At 44.4% G+C, this 24,477-nt stretch overlaps 1 protein-coding gene across 7 annotated transcripts in view; it reads right to left on the reverse strand.

Annotated features, from left to right (window-relative positions):
- The window catches only part of JAKMIP3 (Janus kinase and microtubule interacting protein 3), a 103,582-nt gene extending 80,695 nt beyond the window's left edge, over nt 1-22,887 (reverse strand). For all 7 annotated transcript variants that reach the window (XM_075612202.1, XM_075612200.1, XM_075612199.1 and 4 more), the window contains exons 1-2: nt 22,753-22,887; nt 22,435-22,539 (exon numbers count right to left, since the gene is read on the reverse strand). The gene's annotated coding sequence lies outside the window, so the exon portion shown is untranslated. The remainder of the gene's footprint in view (nt 1-22,434; nt 22,540-22,752) is intronic.
- Nucleotides 22,888-24,477: the final 1,590 nt, after the last annotated feature.

Here is a 24,477-nt window from a genome sequence, read left to right on the forward strand (position 1 = left end):
AGAGTTAAACCCCAAGTTACAGGAATCAGGCCCCCACCTCAGTGACACGTTCTATAGTCTGAGGTAAAGTAAAGAGGGGTTACATAGGAATACCCTTAAAACCTGACCTGCTGGTGGCCCTTGATGACTGGTGTTAACTACCCCTGGTCTATCTTCACCAGTCAGATTTTGTTCGGGTCCTCAGCTGTTTAGCTGACCCTTACCTAACAGGTAAACTCCTTCAAACAGGTCACTGTAACTTAATTAGAGATCATTGTAAATCAAAAGCTCTCACTTAAAAGCTTTGAGTGAAAATCACTTTTACTACTAATCAATTTGATCTCTTCTCACCCTCCGCTCAGCTTTAGCCTGTTTTCGTTAAACAATTAGGGGTAATCTTGAATGCCGCAAACAAGTGCACATGAAAAATAAATTTACTTCCCTTGGGATTGAAGAGACACACGCTGAATCTTTCCAACTGCATGGTGGCAAAATGAAGATACAAGCATGTAAAATGTAAATCATAGACGCTGTAGGGCATATAGTATGCAAACGAATTATAGTCACAAAGCTAGCAGCAAAACATGCTACTAAAAAAGCAAGCACAATAATCTTAAAGCTGCATTTTAACATCTGACGGTAATGACTAATCTTGGTTTAGCTGCCATGATTTCCTGATTGTTTAAACAACCCTTTGCCATGTTATATGTTAATAAAAGCTTGTCTGTACATACTAACCTTCATGTAACATGTACATGATATTGGCCCGCGTGACGCGGGAGCTTTAAACTTTAAAGACCTGCAAGCTCTGCTGGATCAGTTACCGGCACCCCCTATCACCGGAAAAAATACAAAAATGTTTGTAAAAACAAAAGGAGCTTGGATTGCTCATTTAAACTATATGTCATTGTCTAGGACTAGGTCATAAACTGTACTGTTCACTGTCAGTAATAATATTGCAGACATTCAGTCTGCAAACATCTTAGGTTAGTACTTTTGTCAGAGTGCCAAAAAAAAAAAGAACAAAGGACACAGCAGGGAAACTCGCTGAAAAGAATCAAATGGACAACATCAATGCTTCATTGGATTTGAAATTGAACTGAAAATAATCAAATAAATACAATTTCTCTAAAATATTTAATTAGCTCAAAATTATCATTTTAAAGCCCAAGTGTAGGATCAGGTTATTATACAGGTGATCCATTCCATTGACCAACATTATGCCATTGATGGAATACACATGTCAACTATGTTCAATACACTGCATGTATAAAAAGAAGAAAGAAGATCAATTAACATTTAACAGCTACTGCCATGTTACAGGCTGGTGTCCCTACAAATAGGAATGTTTAGAATGTATGAGGGAGAAACACATAAACAGAGATGCAGGAACAGTTATAATTAATGTACGGGTAGTTGCAAACACAAACATTCATAATCATTTTATTTTAGTTGCAACTAACTGATGTGCAAAGCGAGTATACCTCAAATACAACAAAAAGTAATTGTAATTCTGTCATTTAAATGTGTCCTTCTCTTCTCCAAGAATTCTCCTGTTTTCTCAGGGAACTTTTTTAATCTTTCACACCATACATACCCATATCTGACCTTCTCATTTGCCAAGCTTTAAAAACACACTTAACCCAACTTTGGATCAGAGTTAAAGGCTCCATCCATACTCCAAAAGTCCAGAGACTTTCTCTTCTACCATTCAATATCAGATGGTCTCCTATTGTGACAGTTTAAGTTCAAGTTAATAAGCCACTTCACATCCATGCAGAAAACCATTGATGAATACACAAGCAGGGCCGCCAAGAGGGATGGGGGCAGCCGGGATTGCTGTCCCGGGCCCGCCCAGTCAAGTGGCCCGGCCTCCCTGTCGGCAACACTACAGTTTCCACTCTGTGCAGGCAAGCCGGGCCCTCCACTTTCCCAGCACCGATTCATTCCCTTCTCTCCTGCAGGCAAGCCTGGCCCTCCCCTTTTCTGACTGCCATCCCCCTTCCTTCCCACGTGCAGGCAAGCCACGCCCTTTCGTGGCTGCCCCCCCCTCCCTTTTCTCCTGCAGGCAAGCCGGGTCCTCCCCTATCCTGGCTGCCGCCACCTCCCTTCTCTCTTGCAGGCAAGCCGGGGCCTCCCCTTTCCAGGCTGCCGCACCCCTCCTGTCTCTCCTGCAGGCAAGCCGGGCCCTCCCCTTTTGCAGCACCGCCTCACTCCCTTCTCTCCTGCAGGCAAGCCGGACCCTCTCCTTTCCTGGAGGCCGCCCCCTCCCTTCACTCCTGAAGGCAAGCCGGGGCCTCCTCTTTCCTGGCTGCCGCCCCCCTCCCTTCTCTCCTGCAGGCAAGCCACGCCTTTTCCTGGCTACCACCCCCTCCCTTCTCTCCTGCAGGCAAGCTGGCCCCTCCCCTTTCCTGGCTGCCGCCACCCTCCCTTCTCTCCTGCAGGCAAGCCGGGGCCTCCCCCTTCCTGGCTGCCACCCCCCTCTCTTCTCTCCTGCAGAACCCTCCCCTTTCCTGGCTGTCGCCCCCCTCCCTTCTCCCCTGCAGGGAAGCCGGCCCCTCCCCTTTTCTGGCTGCCCCCTTCCCTTCTCTCCTGCAGGACTGTAGAGCCCTCCCCTTCCCTCAGCACCATCCACCTGTCCCTCCCTCCCGAGGCCTCCGCGGGCCTGCTGGTCTCAGCCTTGGTCTGGCTATGCTGCTCTAGCAGGCCCATCCAAGGGATCCAGGTAAGCCCACATGTCCCAGCCCCCCACCCCCTCCTATACCACCCTACCAGGCAACTTACCCACCCAAAGGGGGATAGGGCTTATTTTTATGTGTGTTTGGGGAGGGGGGCTTATTGTTTGTCACTGTGTGTATGTGTGTGTGTGTCACTGTGTGTGTGTGTGTGTGCGTGTATATTGGGGAGGGAGGTTGAGTGTGGGGAGGGGAGAAAAATACATGGGTGTGAAAGATGGGTGGGGAAGGAAAAGGTGACGTGGGAGTGTAAGAGGGGGTGAGAGGGCGGGTGAGAAGGGGGGTGTAAGAGAAGACGGGGGGAAGGTTTTCGCAAGGCCGCCAACACGTGGGTGGGGAGCCCCGGTGGAAACGTTACTCCTGGACCCCAGGAAAGTTGCCCAGCATACAAGCATAGCATAGTGCTAGTATAATAAGATTCATCCAACATATCAATACTTCGCATCCTCATCGTTCGTTGCAATTCCCCAATATAAACAGCCTGATGGTATCCAGATGTCATACAGTAACTACTGCCATTTGTTTTAGCTGTAAGTCACATAGATTACACAACCATTCATATTTCTTTTGATTACTTTTTTTATTTTATATTTCTTTTTACTTTGTCCTAATTCAGGCAAGACATGTGAGTGTAAATATAATGCTATCCAACGTTAATAATTAATCAGACATGACATTTACTCTACCTACTACCATTTTAATGACCTTCGGTTTAAGCCGTCATTGTAATGTGTATGTTTTTCCTCCTAATTATGTTTGCTGTCCAAAAAAAAGACAGAACTAGCAATAATCTCAACCTGTTGTGCACTGGGATCTTGTGTCAGGTGACAGATGAGAAGCCACTAGAGACTGTGCTCCATTCATTTATTCACAGTCATGGAAGTCACAGTGGGGGGTGCAAGGAAACTCATTGCTGACAACTAGTGTGACTAATTAACCAAATGAACATGTTCCCCCAAAATGTTTTGCTCTAAAAAAAAAAATGGCATCAAAAATCACTGTGCAGGTCACATGACACTTTACATACGCCTTATGCAAGGTGTACATAAATAAAATATACATACACCTCTCACTGACTGCCCCACACCTCTGGAATGCCCTTCCCTTCAATATCCGACTAGCACCCTCTCTATCCACCTTTAAGACCCACCTCAAAACACACCTGCTTATTGAAGCATAGGAGTAGCTCCATGGCTGATAATTTACACCTCATACATAAACCTTGGCCCCTTGCAGATGCACTTACCAGAATGCCCTCCTACGACCTCTGTACGTTCTTCCTGCTTACCAATTAGACTGTAAGCTCTTCGGAGCAGGGACTCCTATTCCTAAATGTTACTGTTATGTCAATAGCACTTCTCCCCTTTATGTGTTATTTGTATTATTTGTTATTTATATGATTGTCACGTGTATTACTGTATTACTGCTGTGAAGCGCTATGTACATTAATGGCGCTATATAAATAAAGACATACATACTGCCATTTTCAGAAACATTTGCTTAAAAGTGGCAAAATTGCAATAACTTTGATAACTGTTACCAAAAGCATGAGATTAAAAATTTGCAAACAACATTGAAGACATTTGAACATTTCTCAAGTGTTTAAAATCAGGAATGGCCAACTCCAGTCCTCAGGGGCCACCAACAGGTTAGGCTTTAAGGATAACCATGCTTCAGCACAGGTGGCTCACTCAATCAATCTATATCCAAATAATTAAAGGCATTTAACATTATCAACACAACAGGACAAATCATGAAATGTTAATACTGTTATGTAAAATGTAAACTATCAATGTATCAAGCTAGCTATACTGTAAGTTTAAATCATTAGGACCGCCATGGAAGATATAGGGGCCTATGCAGTAAGTAGCGATAAGCCCCGTATCACCAGCTTCTCGTCAAAAAAGCCTACTGCTATTCAGTAAGCCCCGAGAAGCTGGCGAGAAGAGCAAAACTCGCCGGGTTTTTTTGCCGGAAAAAAAAATCCCCTGACCACTGGGCGATAGGCCCCTTCTCGCCGCTCATCGCCAGCTTTTCCAACTCGCTGTATTCTAGTAGCCCCGGTCAGCTTCTTGCAGCTGACCGCCGCTCTAGAATAGAGAATTTCTCTCCAAATCGCCTCGGCAAAAAAAGTTGGCAAGAAGATGTGGATGAGCGACGAGACGGGAAAGAAAAAAATCAGGCCTATTGCCTGCATCGGATTGGTGCCGGGGTATCTGGAGCTGATACCCATTAATACCAGCACCGGAGACCCCCGGCATGAATCCCATGCATGAAAAATGCATCTACAGCCCACTTCATTACCTTAGTGGCTAACCTCTAAGGCAATGAAGGGGTTAAACACCTGTGCAGGGCTTATTGTGGGTAGTGGGGGTGGGTGAAGGTGGTATTTGGCCCTGCTGGGTGTTTAGGCCTTGCGGGGGGATTGCGGGTGTACTTAACCCCTTCATTACCTTAGCGGTTAATACCGCTACGGTAATAAACGGGTTAACTCCTCCCACTACAACTCGGCAGGCCTAAATACCCATCCTTGGGGCCAATACCCCCTTCACCCAATCCCGCTATCCACAATAAAATAAAATACTCCATACTACTTAATTTTTATGTTTATTTAGTAAGATGTCAATTTTAGTGGTGTTTTCAATAGTTTATTTCAGGGAGGGTGCTTGCTTTTTAATAGTGAATTCTTTTTGGTAGTTAGATTTTGTGTGATGGTGGCTACTTTGAGCTTTCATTTATTTCATAAAGGTTTGGTTTTGGTGTTTTAATTGAGAATTGTTGAATTTATTTTGGATTGGATTAACTGATTGGTGGTAATTTAGTTCTGTTTACTTCTTTATTTGTTTTTAATTTCTGATTGTTTGGATGGCATTGGATCGTGTTTGTGATTGTTTCTTTTATTTTGACCATTGACTGGCATAGTGTTAAATAATGCATAGTTTATATGGGCCATTCTATTGTTTTATTGGCATTTATTATTTATTTAATTGGCTATGTGGTGTATTTTATTTTGCTATGTGCTGTTTGATTTTGCTATGTGCTGTGTTTGATTTTGAAGTTTAATGTTTTTTATTTGGCTATGTAATGTTTTTTATTTGGCTATGTTATGTATTGTGTTTTATTTGGGCCTGATTTTTTAATCTTTCCCCATTTCTTAGTATATTAGTCAATCATGCACATATTATATGGGCATAATGTACCAATGAATGGGTCAAGGGTGGGTAGGGTGGGTATAGTGGGTCCAGGGTAGGTGGTAAGGCCTCCCAGGTGGGTAGCGGGGCAGGGTGGGTTACCCCCTTAATTACTATAGTGGTTATTAACCACTAAGGTGATTAAGGGGCTACGGGCCATTAGGTTGTATTTATGATGTATTCTTGCTGACATCGGAGGACAGGGACCTGCAGTAAGCTGACGAAGATGCCCTTCACATTACCAGGGGTAAGAAGAACTGTTTTTATTTACTTTATTTATGCTGGCTAATGTTGTGATTAATACTGGGCAAATAATCTATTATCCATATCTGGATAATAGTTATTTTGCCCATTACTGTACTGTATGTGTTTGGTGGGGGGAGGGAGAGGGGTGGTTGATTTAAATGTAGGCCATGTTTTATTTTTTGACATACAGGATTGGTACCTCAGGCCTGCGGGAACCCACGGGAACCACCTGAGAACCCCCAAATGCCCACAGGGCCCACCCGAGGACCCCCGGATGCCCACGGGTACCACCTGAGGACCCACGGGGGACACATGGGGAAGAACAGCTGTGGGGGCCCGCGGACCTGCAGGGACCACCCGAGGGCCCCCAGACACCCCGTGGGGATGACCCGGCGACCCCCAGACACCCGCAGAATCCACCCATGGACCATTGGGGCCCACGGACACCCACGGGTACAACCTGGAGGCCTACGGAGCCTAGCGGGGACAACCCAGAGGCCCACAGACACCCATGGGTTCCCCACCGGGGTGCACTGTGGGGCCTGTGGACACCCATCGTGACCCCTGATGGACTGGGGTATTAATCCTGTGTGTAACAAAATAAATAATGGTTTTATAGAGGGGTATAGGGGGTGGGTTGTATATTGGTGCTTACTAAATATTTTTAAATTTAAATTTTATTAATAGTGTAGATGAGTAGGGGGTCTCCTGGGTTTCAGCCCCGCCATGTAAATGTCCCGCGTCACGTGACAAGGGACATTTAAATGCATAGGAGATACCGGCACCCCATAACGGGGCCTGTATCTCGGGAAGTAGGGGGTCCCCGAGGCTGATCCCCTGCTCATCTACACTATTAATAACATTTAAATGCAAAAATATGCCCTTATCGGAGTGCAGGTCCTATCGCTGCTGGCAACTCGCCATGTTTGGAAATGTTGCTCTCACTGATATTCGGGCCTTTCTGCCTACCGTGAGAGCAACTCGGCAACAACATGGCGAGTTCAAAACCCTGCCGATAATTTCTATCGGACTTTACTACATAGGCCCCATAGTCTGAATGAAAATAATGTAAATAAACTACATAGGGGGCTATTGTCAAATTAATTCATTTAGCGGATCATCCACATAAAGAGCATAAACGGAACAAAATAAATCCATTACATGAAGCATGAATCCTGGCAGTGAGACGCAAAGCTAATAGCGTGACATGTCTTTACGGAGCAACCCATGCATATCCTACAGTGTTTCTATTGCAGGTTTAGCACACCCTCAGCAGTGCAAGATGTTTGTAACACTTTCTTGTTTCTGATAATTTGTTGCCAATGTTCCCAGCAGTTTGAGTTGCAAACAGTAACAATAAATAATGTTCCTTTAATAATATAAGAATACATTGTAGCTGCTGAGTTACACTGACTGAAGGATTGATTTGAAACTGAAAGGCAGCCATTTAGTGAACCCTGGGAAGCAGGATTTTGCTGATTAATCACGGGAGAAGCAATCGATCGGTAGCTTAGGTAATTCGTTTTCAATAAAGGTAATCAAATGCTGCATATATTACATCTATACATTTTTTTTAGCTGCTTGAATTAGCTCTTTAAATTGAAAAAGTAACATGGCTGCAAGAGTGAGGCCGCGCTTATAGTGCCGGCGACGCAATGTCGCCCGAAAACAAATGCATTGCCGCCGTGTGCACTTATAGTAAACGCGAAGGCGATAATGCAACGGATCGACGTCGCAAAAACTGGTAGCCGGCAAAATGGGATTTTTCAAGGTCTGTCGCCTCGTGACGGCCCGTGAACCAATCAAATACCCGGAAACCCGCTACGCCGCCGACCCGGCGACGGGTGACGTCACCCGTCGTGTCGCCGTCGACGGCACTATAGGCGCGGCCTTACTAAGATACTGATTACATCCATGTACTGATTTGGTAACATATACCCAGTATGACTAATAAAAACGATACATATAGAATGCATGAATTGAGATTTCATTTGGGCAATCAATAATCCTGACAGAATGTTCATTGTACAACTTACACAGGCTTACTATTATCTCCCCACATACTAGTTTTCTACTAATATTTGTTTAATTATCCTGCCCATTGTACTGTAGTTCTTGTTATGTCAAATCCATTATTTTGCACTGTTACAGAAAGAGATAATCAAGGATCAGTGCATATTGTTACATGATTCATTAGATAGCGAGGTGGAAATCATCTGTTGGCTTGGCGAGTTGTATGAAACAAAGCCATTAAAATGTTATGCAATTACTATAATGGGGGTGTATGGATATTAACATTTTTTTATTTGCCTCAATATTTATTGTAATACCAAGTAAAACATTTTTCTGCAGACGGTTGTAACCTAATTTCACCATTAGTTCGTTCAATTAAATGTACTGTACTTTGCAGCAGATCTGTCTGGTTATATTAGATTCATTGTATTGTGTCGATTTGTATCCATTCACTCTCAATTCTTTGCAGACATCTGTGATTCACATACTGTACCTGTCTAAAGCAGGGGTGGGAAACTCCAGTCCTCAAGGGGTGGGCAAGTCAGGTCTCAGAATATCCCTGCTTCAGCACAGTTGGCTCAGTCTTTGACTGAGCCACTGATTGAGCCACATGTGTTGAAGCTGTACTATCCTTAAAACTTGACCTGTTTGGCATGGGCGTCCGCAGAATTTTTTTCAGGGGGGGGGCATAATTTTAACGGCCAGTGCCCGGCGTAAAAGTGGTGGTGAGTGCACCGTGGCGAGCGAGCCCGACCAGCATAAGGGGGGTTTTCCCCCCCATCTCCCATCTCTCCCCCCTCTGCATCTCCCATCTCCCCCCCCCTGCATCTCCCATCTCTCTCCACCCCCTCGACATCTCCCATCTCTCTCCCCCCCTCTGCATCTCCCATCTCTCCCCCCCCCTGCATCTCCCATCTCTCTCCCCCCCCCTCTGCATCTCCCATCTCTCCCCCACTCTGCATCTCCCATCTTTCCCCCCCCTGCATCTCCCATCTCTCCCCCCTCTGCATCTCCCATCTCTCCCCCCCCCTGCATCTCCCATCTCACGGTGAGAGTGATTAGGGGTGCCGGGGTGCAGGAGGGAGGGCCAGAGGGAGAGTCTGGGTGCCGGATGGGGAGTTAAAGCACGGGAGAGCGGGAGGGCACGTGGCGGCCCCCACCCCTGCCCCCCCAACCTCCCCCCACCCCCAATCTCCCTCGCCCCCCCCCAATCTCCTTTGCACCCCCAATCTCCCTATCTCCCACGCATCTCCATCTCTCCCTGGTCCCACGGGTCCCTCCCGTATGCGGCTGCCTACCTCAGGCCGGCGGGCGGTGGCCACGGGTTCAGCAGACGGACGGTGAGGGACGGTGAGGCTGGAACTGCAGATGGTTCGAGGTGCCGTGGTGCAAGATGGGGAGTTAAAGCGCGGGAGAGCGTGGCGGCCCCCACCCCTGCGTGACTGCTGCAGTCCCCGCCCCCGGCCTCCCATCCAATCCCGGGCCGCGGCCCAGCATATTTTATTACGTTAATGCGAGGATCCAGGGGGGGGCAAGCGCCCCCCCTTGCCCCCCCCTGCGGACGCCCATGCTGTTTGGGAACCCCTGTCCTAACGGACTTTAGCCCCATATTAATCCCCAGACAAGAACCCTCGTCAATTACGCTACAGCTTGATATTGATTTCTTACCAACACTCTTCCCAAGTAACATAAAGTCAACTGATAGAAAAACAGACCTATTCATAAAAACACATCTACTAATAACTACTAATATTCTATCAACAGATTTTAATTCATTGCATGTTACCAGGGCAGTTAATGGGGTGAAAATCGATTGATTTTCAAAGTAATTCCGCATGCATTCACAATTCATGGGGGAAATGTTATGTTGTGTGTTTTATGAATGCTGTAGCGTTATATAATCATGACAGCTGTCAATTTATTTCTGCTAATAAACTTGCCCTACATTTCATGTTTCTCTGGGCAGCACTTTCCTGCTTGGCGGATGGCATTTAAAAGGTCCATTTATTATGCTGTAAAGAACCTACATAAAGAACACTATGGCTGTATTTATGAAACAGTCCTTTGCCATAAGGCACCTATCGGTGTCTTCTGGCATAGCACCGCTTAGTAAATATGATCTTATATATCCTATACATTAAGTGGATCACATTAAAAACATTTAATAAAAGCAAAAGTGCAAAATTATTAATTATTTAATTTTGGAGAAACAATGTTATTCTCAAGACAATAAAGAGATATTTGAATCCAGTACATATAAAGTTCAAAAGCCTGAATAAATATGTGGCTGGAATACTGGTTACCTATTCCTAGCAAGGGCTGGTTGACCTGCAGTATGAAAATGGTGGGAGAGGGGTTATTGTAGCACTTATTTTGGTAGTGATCCTAAAGGAAGACTCATAGGGGGCTATGCACTAAGCAGTGATAAGTCGTTTTAAGAGCGCAAAGTGCTTTTAGAACGTGAAGTTCCGCCGAGCGCTATGCACTAAGCCGCGCAAACAGGCACTTTGCGCTCTAAAACGGGCTTTTCCTTGAAATTTTTTCTAAGTCCAACTTTGATCGTACGATCAGCTGTTTGCGCTGAATCCTGCCCTTCTGCGGGATTCACTAAGCAACGCAAACTGATCATACGTTAAAGTTGCGCTGAATAAAGCTCACCAGCTAAAGGCTGGTGATAAAAAAAGCTGGACTTAGAAAAAATTCTTTGTTTACCTTTTTGCATGCGCAAAACCAATACAACAGGCCGGCGGGTGTCCCCGGCTAACCCCGCATTAAAATTAAAGTCGGAACATGGTTTGAACAGCCAATCAGGTGGCTGTTCACCATTTTGAGGCTAAATGTGACGTCACAAGCCCTATTTAAGGCCGTGACGCCTCATTTGAGCCCATGAAGCCGACGAGACAGCATCAGCTGGGATTTAACATGGGGTATTTTGGATAGACAGATGAAGAAAGAAGATAAAGAAGAACAAGAAATGGTTACAGATGAAGATAGAAGACGGTGATTAAAGAAAGAAAAAAGAAGATTTGGGTACCTTTGCTGGATCTTCATGGCGGATGGCATCGGATGCTGTTGGAGGCCTTCAAGGTACGTGAGCTTCCTGTTACCCCGGGAGTCGGAGGGCCACCGCTTCTAATGGTAAGTAATATATTCAATGTTTGTAAATGTCTCTTTTTACGGGTTTTTTCATTGGATGTGATTGTTGATTTTTTGGGGGAGGCACATTGACTGATAATATATTAATCTGTACCACTTTAGGGTACAGATTAATACATTATTATTACAATATTTGGGGGCATTTGTGGCTTGGTATTGCTGTTGGTTTTTTTAATGTCAGTTTCTTACTGTAGGTGGATGTCATTGTTTTTTTTTTTTCATGCTTAATGTAATAAAATGTTTGTAGTTAATGTTGTATTATGTTGGCTAATGCGTTTTATGGTTCTTTCAGAGATTGTTTAAATGTATTTCTTTGTCTTTTAATGTTTACATTCATTAATGTTGTTGTAATTAATTGGTTTGATTGGTTAGTGTTACTATTCATTTTGAGTTGGTTTAGGAATTAATTGGTTTCATTGGTTAATGGTTTAATTAAATAATTGTTGATGTTGTTACTGCTTGTATTGATTGGATTAGCTGGCTACTGTTTTTATTGACTTTATTTAGGTATGCTAATGCAGTGTTTAATAATGGGCAAATAATCTATTATCCATATCTGGATAATAGTTATTTTGCACATTATTGTACTGTATGTGTTAGGGAGGAGGGCGGGAGGGGGGTCGTGTATTGATGTTTGATAATTCTTTTTTTAATATACATTTTAATTATAGTGTAGATGTGCAGGGGGTCTCCGGAGCTGACCCGTGTTGGTTTCAGGTCCGAGAACCCCCTACTTCAGGAGATACAGGCCCCATTATGGGGTGCCGGTATCCCCTGCACTTTCAAGCGTCCACGTCACGTGACCGGGACATTGAAATTCTGCAGGGGATACCGGCACCCCATAACGGGGCCTGTATCTCCTAAAGTAGGGGGTCCTCGGACCTGAAACCAACGCTGTTCAGCTCAGGAGACCCCCTGCTCATGTACACTATAATTAAAATGTATTTATTTATTGTACGATCGCCTGTAACAGCCTTGCATGGAGATGGCAAATCTCCATGCAAATGTTACAAGCGGCTTTTTTTCAATCAGCTAGCGTACGGGAACTTTAAGTGCGATAGCAGGGGGAAATACATTGCACGCACGATAAGCCAGTTTTGAGCACGTCCGATAAAAAATGGGCTGTGGGCCTTAGTGAATCGCGCCGCCGGCTTCATTTTTTATCGGACGTGCTAATTTTTTTCAGGCCAGCGCGAAAGCTCGGAGCTTAGTGCATAGCCCCCATAGTACTTTCATTCCTTTGTTACACCACAAATCTATAATGATAAACGAGCCGGTATCTGCCTGTCAGAGCCATAGCTACAAGACCATGAAACCTAGATAACTGAAACTTTGCGTGCATGCTAAGGGGACCCTGTCGGTTTCTCGGCACGAGGCTGCTGATTGGCTTTGGCTTTGCAGGGAGGTGTGTGGTTGAGGTGGACTCCTTCCAGACATTCCTTAGAAGGAGAGTGTAGGCTGCGGGGGCAGGCGTGTGGGAGGGGGAGAGGTGGGGTGTAAGAGAGGGAGGGGAGGAGAGGTTGGGGTGTAATAGAGGGAGGGGAGGAGAGGTTGGGGTGTAATAGAGGGAGTGGAGGAGAGGTGGGCATGTGGGAGAGGTGGGGGTGTAAGAGAGGGAGGGGGAGGCAGCGTGTATGAGAGGGAGGGGGAGCAGCGGGGTATGAGAGAGGGAGGGGGAGAGGCGGGTGTGACGATGGAGAGGATTTGGCCCGGGATTAAAGGGGTTACACCCCAATTGGCCACCCTCTAACCTCACCAGAGAGACAAGGGGTTAACTGGGCTGAGGCCCAGACATGTGATTTAACCCTTGTCATAACCTGAAAATGTATATTCCCTGTTCCCCCATGTTTTATTGTTAATCAGTGTCTGCATCACACACACACTGGGATCCATCCGGGAGCACATGGGTTAATAGTGGTATAGTGATTATAGCCCTTTGTGTAACTTTCCCGCCTTTTCAGGCACCATTTTGCAGGTTCCTATAAGCCGCCATTAGGGCTCAATGCTTTTTAATGGTGAATCTTGCTGTGAAGTCCGGTTCCTGAGAAGACCAGCAGATGGCGTCCGAGAGGGAGAGCGGCGGTTTCCCATTGAAAGTCTATGGGCTCATTGACTTCAATGGAGAAACCCTCGAAAGAGCTTTTCAGGAACAAGTTGGCTGCCTTCCAAACCGCTTAACCGGAAAGCGGATACATTTTCAATAGGAGAGCTTTGATCACTTACAAGTCAAGTTCAACGACAAGTGGCGTGGGAATAAACAGTTCTAGGGCCCCTAGGAATAAAATTATTTCTGTCCCTAGTTCCTAGACCTCCCCCCACTCGACCACAACCGGGTCCCCGTATCCTGGACCCCCGATAAGGGTCGAACTGAGAAGAGCGGGTCGCGCCATAGGCTTCAATGGCGGCGGCAGAAACAGCTCCAAAAAATTACTAAGTGTGAAATGCTGTAATTTAGGAATCCATATCTCCAGTTCCGGAGGGACCAGAGGATCAAGGTTTGGGGTATCTGTAGTCACTGCTCCGGCATCACTGCAGAACCATCCTTGACCCTCTTGGACCAACCCGACGGAGTATGGACCCCCTTGAAAGTTTGGGCCTTTAACCATTGATTCTAATGGGGGAAAAGCCGCATGGTGAAAAAATGACTAAGTGTAAAATGTTGAAATGTGTAAGTCCATATCTCCGGTTCTGGAATGCCCAGAGGGATGGGATTTGGGTGACATGTAGCCAAGGTTCCGGCTTTAATGCATGCCCATTTCCAGCCCCCTCAGACCAACCAGACGGAGTATGGACGAATGTAAAGATTTGTGGATTTTCTCATAGACTTCAATGGCGGCGGTGCCCCATTGAAAGTCTATGGCAGGAAACCCCATTGACTACAACGGCGGAGTTGCTCCATTGAAACCCATGGCGGCGGTGCCCATTGTTTTCAATGGGGATTTAGTGAAAAGCTGAGATTTCTTTTTTAGCGGAGATTTTTGTATTAAAGTGAAAAATGATTTAATGTGCATTTGTGTATCTCCGGTTCCGAAGGTCGTAGCAAGTCTCTTTTTGGACCATATGGTGATCCAGTTCTGGCAATGAGAACTGGGAAGCTTGGACCTGCTAGACCCAACGGAACTGGATATTTTAATACGTTTATGTTTTATGTTTAATACTGTGTCCCAAGGTATGGACAAAGACCCAGAGGAAATTCTTTTGCATACCAGCATAGCAGATGGCCCTAGAGGCGACCCAATGTCTAGGACTTAAGTATTGTTCAAAGGGTTTTGTCACCCTCCCTGTTTACCTGTGGGCGGAGAAGGCTCAAACCAGAGCAGTTTTTAAGTGTTCCATTTAACACCTTCCAACAAAGGTTTTCCTGCCAGAAATCCAAATGGGTAGACTGGCTGGCATTCCATTTACATATGTGGGGCTACAGAAATGAGACCCCAGAGTTCTACTGCGCCTGTGTCAACTAGCAGGGGGGCATGTATCAAAATGTCTTCCCACGTTAGTGAGTGGCTGAGGTAATTGCAAACCAATCACAGGTACTTAGTGTTAAGGATAGAGGGACAAAAGGTTTATAAACTGCTGTCCACCCTATATCCTTTGTTCTTCATGTCTGCATGTCATCAGGCCTGTGTCTTTATGCAAGGTCTTGGGATGATGCAGGTATTGCTGTATGACCTGCCTGTCTTGCTGTGATGTCAGCTGAAATATGGAAGAAATGGCCCAGTCTGTAATCCTGATGGCTTTCTTGTCATAATCTTTAAGTAAGTGTCTATATTTTGCTGTTATTTGTACATTATTGTGTGTTCACCTTTATCAAGGAATAAATTATATTTTATCATATCTAAGTCTCGTCCCAGTTCAAACCCAGGTATATATATATTTATATATATATTTGGTGTAAATTACAGCCTGTCATAAGCTACCGTGACAGCGGGGGTGTAAGAGAGGGAGGGGGAGAGGGGGTGTAAGAGAGGGAGGGGGGAGAGGCGGGGGTGTAAGAGAGGGAGAGGTGAGGGAGGGGAGAGGTGGGGGTGTAAGAGAGGGAGGGGAGAGGCGGGGTTTTAAGAGAGGGAGGGGAGAGGCGGGGGTGTAAGAGAGGGAGGGGGAGAGGCAGGGTGTAAGAGAGGGAGGGGGAGAGGTGGTGGAGTAAGGCCGAGCTCATACTGTGTGTGATGGCGCTTGTGTCCCCCATCGCCTCCTACACTATGAGCACAGATCGCTTGTGCTACTGTAGTAAGAGCTCGCACTCTTGCAAACAAGTGGAGTGTATGAGCTTGGCCTAACGCCGCGCTTATAGTGATGGCGACAGTGACGCTGACGTTGCTGAAAAAAATCAAATTGAATTGACTTCCAGCGATAGCACCCAAGCCATCGCGTCGCTCTTACTATAAGCGCACGCGACGGATTCAATGCATTTGTTTTGACGCAACATTGCATCGCTGTCGCCATCGCCGGCAATATAAGCGTGGCCTAAGAAAGATGGGGGAGAGGAGAAGGGGAGGATGACTGAGAGGGGGACTGACAGACAGAGGGGGGATAAAAATATATGGGGGGAAGGAGAGGATGAGCGTGGAGTGTGAGGTAGGGGGGACAGGTGGGGCTGGGAGACAGGAAGGTCACTGATGATGTGTGAGGGGGAAGTCACTGAAGGGGAAGGCTCACTGAGGGAGCGTGTCGGTGACGAGAATGGATGTCACTTTAATTTGAAGTGGGAGTCTCAGTGACTGGGAGTCACTGGAAGGTGGAATTATTGATCAGGTTAAAGAGATTGGGAGTATTGATTGATTCGCAGTTTCAAGATGTTTGCAATGGAAAAGATGACTCCAGAGTACTGCAACCCATGCAAGCTGGGTACTTTAGCTAGTTACTCCATAAAACAGCACAATTATTACAAAATATGCTGGTGTACTTAAGGTGCTTTGTTTCAGGCCATTAAAATAAGTTATTAAATTATATTGGTCCCAAACAAATCGTATGTGATGCCAGCTGTCATATTTCCAAGACAATGATCCAATGCTAATTAGAACTCTTTGTCATGAAGCACCAGCCTTGGTTCCATATAAACAGTTATTTTCCATTTGATCAATTTGCATTCAATAATGCCTTAGAATTAGGCAACCGTGCATAATCATTATTAAGTGCAATATGTTTAATGAATGTTAGTTTTAAAATTATCATAGTAACATTGAAAGATTACAGCACAGGCTCAGCAAATATAGAGTAACAAAATGCATGTTTGGTCTCATTCTGTGGCAAAAAATGTATCTATAAACAGTAATAATCCTGCCATCTTTAATTATATTGTAGCACTTTTATCCCATTGGCTTCCCTAGTATGGAGGCAAACCCCAGTTGTATTTAATCTGGCCCCAGGCATTGTTGATAAGCTAGAGTAGGCAGGAGAAGAATTCTGTAGGAGTGATGTATGATAAAGACATGGAGGGGTAAATAAAACCTTGACACGAGCAGAAAACAGATTAGAGAGTGTACTGTAAATCAGGGTTGTCCAACTCAAGTCCTCAAGGGCCACTGACAGGTAAGGTTTTCAGGATATCCCTGCTTCAGCACAGGTGGCTCCATCAGTGGCTGTCTTTGACTGAGCCATTGATTGAGCCACCGGTGCTGAAGCAGAGATTTCCTGAAAACCTGTCCTGTTGGTGGCCCTTGTGGACTGGAGTTGGACACCCCATGAGTAAAATGTACAATAGGTGTAAGAGGAAGGTTTATACGCCAACACTACAGCAGCAATGAAGACCTTGTCCCCAAATGACCTGCTGGGCAGTGGTTTGACCATGGTAGGGCATCTTGCTTTTACTGTATTATGCTCTCCATTGATATAATATATATTTTAAGACTGGCTACGTTAAACTTTTTGTGTCTCATAGTGATATCATTTCTACTGAAAGTAGTTTGAATGTGCTATAAAGTTATTTATTTCACTACCGGAGCATTATTTGTAATGCCTCAGCTCGCATCTCCAGCTGAAAATAGTGAGTGTAAAAGGAATTGAGGCAATATTCATCATTTACTACTGCTGTACTACACTTTTTGATCTTGGTACCGATCTTATCTTACTCACATTGCTGTATTTGATTATTTCCACAAGTCCATCATTCATACACAAGTAAAATGCATTAAAATGTGCACAAAAGATTAAAGGGCTGATTCTATTTGCGCCAAAGTGGCTGATCAGGACTTCAATTGGGAATTTTGTCCGAAAACTATCGGCTGCTTCTGCACAAACTGAATTACCCCCTAAAAACGTGAGTGACGATGGTGCTCACAATGTCCTATCCCAGGTTAATGCCCAGTTTACGGCATCAGTCCGCATTTTTTTTACGTTAAGAGATCTTTTCTTGCCCTGTCCAACACTGTTTTTTGTTGTTGTTTTTTTAATCTGATTCTCCATTCAGTAGATATAAGCGATAAATCAGTGCCTGAGAGGTAAAAATGGAGCCCCCCCCCCCCCCCCCCCCCCAGATCCAAGTGTGAAAATGGCAAGGAGCCTTTTAGGGATGCCTGGGGACTAGGAACCCCTGTTGAAAAACGCTGTGCTAGATATTAAGAAAATCTTGATTGGTAACTACAGTTAACCGGCTGTAGCTTTGGCCATGATAGCTAATCATTTTACCGACAGCCTGAAGTTAGTTATCAGCCCACTCAGTTATATGCTGAATGTGCATATTTGTATCACTGAGATGGGAATTCTGTGCTTCAGAAATCGCACTCTACCCATTTCAATAATATACATCAAACTGTGCTCTCATTGTAAATAAACAGCCAAAAGTGTCCTCTTAACATCTGACCATATCAGTTACATTAACCAGTGTGATCCGCCATTCGCTGGCCAATGCTGTCTTACTTAGAAAGCACCCTCCAGCGGTCACCTTAATGGCCAGCTGAGAGTTTCCATATTGGGTATTTTTATTAAATTGTACAACAATTAAAGAAACTTACCTGGTTTTTTTACCTACTCTTTTTTTTTTAAATATGATTTGAACCAGTGGTGGAGATAATCCTCACTATTTGAAGTTACGGGAATCCCCAGGTCCCCAAATGAAGGTGCAAGAGTTTCTGCCGGGTATTTTCCTGGCAATACAATAGGAAGCAACAAACAATGACATTCTATTGGCCCGAGATTTGGCAGCCCTTTTGTTTCCCTTAATGGAAGATGTTACTGTTAATATTACTGGTGAGTATCAGGGGAACAGAGGGGTCCCACAGAAGTAAAAACTGTGCAGTCTAGCTCCAGGAACCCCCCGGTTAAATCATGTAACAAAAACATGCCGTTTCCTTGAGTTATTTTACAGTTCAATGTTACATTTCTTGTAACATACGGATGACAGTCTTATTTATAGCAACTCATTTCAGGCTCATCCATTTAAAAAAATCAATTTCATGAATATAAAAGGCAATGCATGTCTGTATATAACTATTTTAATTGCACATGAGGATCTGGTGCATACCAAACATATCTAATGTTACTATTGACTTCATTCACTAAGCCAATTTGCTCCTGAAATGCTATTCAAGTGACCAGTACTTTCACCAATTAGTGTATGTAACTGTATATATTTAAGCTAAGTTGCAAATAGTTGAGAAGATATGTGTGCATGAAAATCACTCAGATATGTAATTGCCATGTGATAATGACATGCTGTGTTAGAATAGCTGGCTATCCTTCTTCTTGAATTTAAAGTACCCACAAATCTTAACACATCCCTTCCCCCACTGATATACAGCAGAGCGATTACACAAATGTCCATTGGAGTAGTGTAAATCAAATGAAGGTTAAACGTGGGTTTATTTGTATGTGCTATGCAATTGTTTTTACACGATAATACCCAGTAAGAATTTATTTGTAAAGCGCACAATGAAAAAAACAAAAATGATAAACAGTAGCGCTGAGAGGTTTGCGAGTAGGGAAAAGACTAAGGCCTATATTTATTTAGCCCATTTGTATGTATCATAAAATGTGATCTGGCACTTGGGACCATAGCGCTCCTTGGCAAACATGGCCCAACATCTTTAAGGCAAAGTTAATGTGGAAGAATATATGCGCGTATCTAAAATAAAAAAAAATCAGAAGCAACAACAAAATGAGAATTATAACAAACAAAGAAAGATGAATTATTTAATGTTACGGGTGACATTGTTGATAAATGTAAACATGTTTTTCTTGGGTTATTAATTGACTTTAATGCAGATAAAATCTAAGTATGGAAACATTTAATACCATAATGGAACCATCTGCAATGTTCTTCTTCATTATTATGCAATGGATATGTCAGTAGGAAACAAAACCCAAACAATGATTCTCCTGTGCAGTGAATGTGCTATATACAGCTATGATAACTTTCTCAAAGACCCAGTGCTGTCTCCGTGTGCGCCCTTTGTTTTTAAATACCATGAGCATATCATTGAAATGTTTATGTGAGGTATGCATTTTCCTATTGTGTACTTTAAACATGTATGTACCCCAAATACCCTTACAATTACATATATGGGCCAACAAATTTGCCACCTTGATCCAACAGGTAAAGAATATGGACATAAAATAATATAAACAAATGCAGTATATTCTGATATAAAAGGTGAACAGGTACAGTACATACATGTATTATACATACATGTACAGTAGCTTTTAATCTAAATAGAGGAGCATGGTGTTCCCGTTGGGTTCGGCAATCCATTTAATTTTCTCTAGGTGCTACGTCAGAGGTGGGCTAACTCCAGTCCTCAGGGGCCACCAACAGGTCAGGTTTTCAGTATATACCTGCTTCAGCACAGGGGGCTCAATCAGTGGCTATGTTGAAGAAGTTTGTATTTAATAATGAATAGCTGCTTGTCAGTGTTCAGAGCTCCGGCTTCCCATGTCTGCCTCAGCCAATCAGAAGAGCTGAGGACTTCTGACATCATTATTATACTGTATGTATATATTTCAATAGCATGTTTTATTAAGAGTAGTACATGAGACTCCTATTATAAATGAAGGGCCATATTAACTAAGCGATGCTCCTCCATACGATCAGTGCTGGCGTCGGGAAACACCTCCCGCCCCATTTAATTAAACTGGTAGTAAGGTATTTTTCAGCCCAGGAAAGTATCTTATGAAATGGCACCAATTAGTAACCATGGGCAGTAATCTATATTTGTAACTGATCATTAAAGCACAATGGAGTGGTGCCTGTTTTATGCAAATACTAGTTAGTTAGAAACATACTCACTGGATGACAGACAATAAAGTGTGACCAGCTGATGGATTGTATTCAGAAATGGGCAAAACATTTGGCCATTTTTTGTTACATTTGCAAGTTTCACTAATATAACATCAATTGAGAAAAAGTCACAAATATATCAACCTCCAAATCATACTCAACATTGCATCTCACTCTTACGTTTGTGAATTTGATGACCTGAGTGCAGCAAATACAAAGATCACTTGTGAGCACATTCACACGTCTCAAACAGGCCTGCAACCTGCTTTTCCCCATTATCTCTTAGCATACAGCGCTTCTACTGCAGCCAGGGATTCTGGGTAATGACATGCACATGTGACACGTTTTGTTTCATGTCTATTTTAAAGCATATGCCTGGCATATTACACAGCTTTTCAGAACAGCTTGGGTTAAAGAAGTGCAGAGCCAGTAACCCTACTCACAGGCAGCAGTTTCGACCTTTTTGAGCTTTTGTTTAAATTCATTTTAGAAAGCACAAACTTTTTGCTTTCTCCCCCTAAAAGAAATCACACAAACATTTGCCAAACAAATTGGGGTAACATCGCGCACATCCGCCTGTGGCTCTGAAAACGTACTCCCTTCTTCATTATCATTGCTTCTCAAATTCAATCATTATTTTTTTTTGCTAAACTATTGCAGCGGAACTCAATAACAAGAAGTGGTTCGGTGACAGCCGGGGCGGCCAATTCCAGTCATCAAGAGCCACCAACAGGTCAGGTTTTAAGGATAACCCTGCTTCAGAACAGGTGGCTCAATCAGTGGCTGGGTCAATGGCTGAGCCACCTGTACCGGGCCAGGGATATCTGTAAAACCTGACCTGTTGGAGGCCCTGGAGGACTGGAGTGGGCCGCCCCTGGGGGGTTACAGTATGAAATGTTTGTGATGTATTGACAAACTAGAAGATGGCTAAGTTTCTGTAGTCACTGACCCATATATGTACCTTTCAAAATGACATGTACTGTCTTCTACATGACATGCTCACAATGCACAATACATACATATGGAAAGAGGAAAGAATAAGAAATAGAAGATACTATGGTTATTTGGTATGATCTATACGTATCATTTCATTAAAAAAAAAATCCACCTGCCCTCTGTTTTTTATGGTATGTAAGACACATGCATTCTAACAGCATCTTCGGTATCTGTGTATGGATTCAGAGGCACGTATCGGAGAATAAAAATAATTATGCCAGCAAACAGATCTGCAAATCCACAGCAAATCAAGGATGCACATTTACTGCATGCGAATGAATGTGTTCCCGCCTCCATAAGCATTGCATAAAAAGTACTTCATCCTAATGTGAGGTGTAACATATGAGAAATCAACTGACAGGGATGTATCAGCATCAGTCAATAATGAACCAGCCTTCATTTTAAATAAACACATACCTGAACTATTTGAATCAGTGGCAAAGATAATAAATAATATTAAGCGTGCAGATTGATGGGTGGGGGGGGGGAAGCCTTTCTTTCTGAGTGTTAGATCTTACGTTGCATTTAAGAAAAGGCCTTTTTCTGAATTAATGTGCAAGGTGTAGAAGAAGAAAAAAAAGCCCAGCAATCTGGGTTAAATAAATCATGTTTTGCAATTGCCTGTAAAGTGGTGCAGCAGAGGTTTGAGTTGCCATCTACATGCCCAAGCATTTCAAATGAATATCTAGATTGGGATTGAAAGCTGCAGTTGAGGGGTACAGCTTCAGGCTCAGTTAGATATACAGAAACAACATCACAGGCCTACATGTTGCAAGGGAAAGGCAGGGAGAATAAAATTAAAGTACAATGTACCAATCGCAGAACGTCGTTTACGTGAAGAACAGCTAAGCAGAGCATGCAGACTGGCAAATATAAATATAGATATATATTTATATAGAAGACTAACCTTACATATATGATCCATGATGCACACTGCTGTATCTGCTTTACCTGAGGTACAGCAGCATTCCTGGTATGCAGTGTAATTCATTCTAAAACCAGTAGGTTCTTCCTATCAGACAGATTTAAAAGGATTTCATCATTCACCCTGGAAAAGACTCTTAAAACAAACCAATTCATTCCTTCTGCATGGTTTTTTTCCCCCCCTATAACCCTATTCTCTGCATGGAGGAAATGTGGGGTTATGATTCATCAAATCAATCCAGGAACGCACTAAAAAAAAAAAAAAATGAATAAGCTACCAAACAGCAAAAAATCTGCTCACCATATACACACCCACAAAGTGAAGGATCGGGCCAGCCTAACGGAGGAGGTGCTAGGGATGGATTTCTCAGGATAGATGCAGTTTCCCAGTGATGCACTGTGAGCCCTGCTGCTGCCTCCTGGAAGAATGAGCTCATTCGCTAGAATCCAGCAACCTCCTATCAGCCACTGCAGCAAGCATCTGGGTGTAAGCACGTCATCAAGTGCACACTTATAAAACTGCAAACCTCTTTTATTTCACAATGAGAAGGGTGCTCAACACCAGTCCTCAAGACACCCTCCAACAAGTCAGGTTTTCAGGATATCCCAGCTTCAGCACAGGTGGCTCAATTAAGCCACCTGTGCTGAAGCAGGGACTGATGGAGCCACCTGTGCTGATAGGGTTGCCAGGTGTCCGATATTGAACTGGACTGTCCTGTATTTGGATACTGTCCAGTAAAAAATGAGAGGTACTGTAATACTGGACATGAATGTGTCCAGTATTTACCTCCCTGGACATAGTGACCTGACGCACCTTTCACCATTGAGTCCAGTATTTTTGGAGAAGCCACCTGGCAACCCTGTGTGCTGAAGCCGGAATAAAGAGGAAGCTGGGGTGAACGCCCCCCCCAAAATGACAAGCGGGGTATCCTGAAAACCTGACCGGTTGGGCGGGCTTGAGGACTGGAATTGAGCCCCCCTGTCCTAGGGTAATGTGCCCCAGCAAAGGTCTAATAATATATCTACACAGTCTTTGCCAGCTCAAAACCTAAACCCACTGCATTGTGTATATGTGTATATGTGTATATGTGTGTAACCCTGCTTGCCCCCCCCCCCAGACTCTACGGTGGTGTCTAGGGTGCATGAGGGCAGATTACATGCGTCGTGGTGGTGCATACCTGTGAGGAACAAGAGGGCCTGAGCTTCCCGCGATGTTATTGGGGAGCCAGGACCAGGCTTCTGGGGTAGTAGCCTCCATGATCTTTTACTGGTGCAGCGCCTCCATCTTCTATACTCCCAGGAATATGGGACAGGACCTGTATAGAAGAACCTCTTCGGTCCCAGGGTAATAGCTTCCAATTCACACACAGTCTTTGGTACAAAGGATAGTCTCTTTATTGGCAGATCAGCGACTCTCAAAATGTAGTGGCGTCCAGCAGCCGCAACAACAACAGCAAAGCCTTGCTATAACTCCGCTCTCCTCCCACACAGATATTTCCTCCTCTCCTTCCCTCCAAGTCTCTCCTCCGACAGGATGGTCTGGGCTTCAATACCCCGTGGCCCACCTCCGAGGTTATCCTCGCGGTGGGGCTTGGATTCTCCCCATCACCCCAGGCAGGGGGGTGAGGGCCATTGGTCCACCAGATCTATAATGCTATCAGCTCTACTCCTCTCTCTGCTCCTGCACGCTGCGCAGGCGAGACCGCCTGTCTCTTCCAACTCCTTGGACCGATCCGCAGGACTCACTCTCAGCCAGTCCCATGGCAGACTCCTCACTTACAGGAGTTGGCTGCTAAATATAGAGCTAGCCCCACCTCTCGTGATGTCAGCAGAACCTCCCCTCTTGCTCACGCCTGCAGCAGAGGCCAGGCCTGCATCTACCACTCAGGGCAGGGCTATGAAGGGGGAAAACCCATGATGATTACTGGTGCCTGATCTTAACAGGACTTACCACAGTAGAAGGGAGATAGGTATAGCCTGTGCTGTTTACAGGGGGCTACACTCTCCCTATGGTGGAATCCAATGG

The sequence above is a fragment of the Ascaphus truei genome, chromosome 8, assembly GCF_040206685.1.
Source record: "Ascaphus truei isolate aAscTru1 chromosome 8, aAscTru1.hap1, whole genome shotgun sequence".
In the NCBI taxonomy this organism is placed as follows: Eukaryota; Metazoa; Chordata; class Amphibia; order Anura; family Ascaphidae; genus Ascaphus; species Ascaphus truei.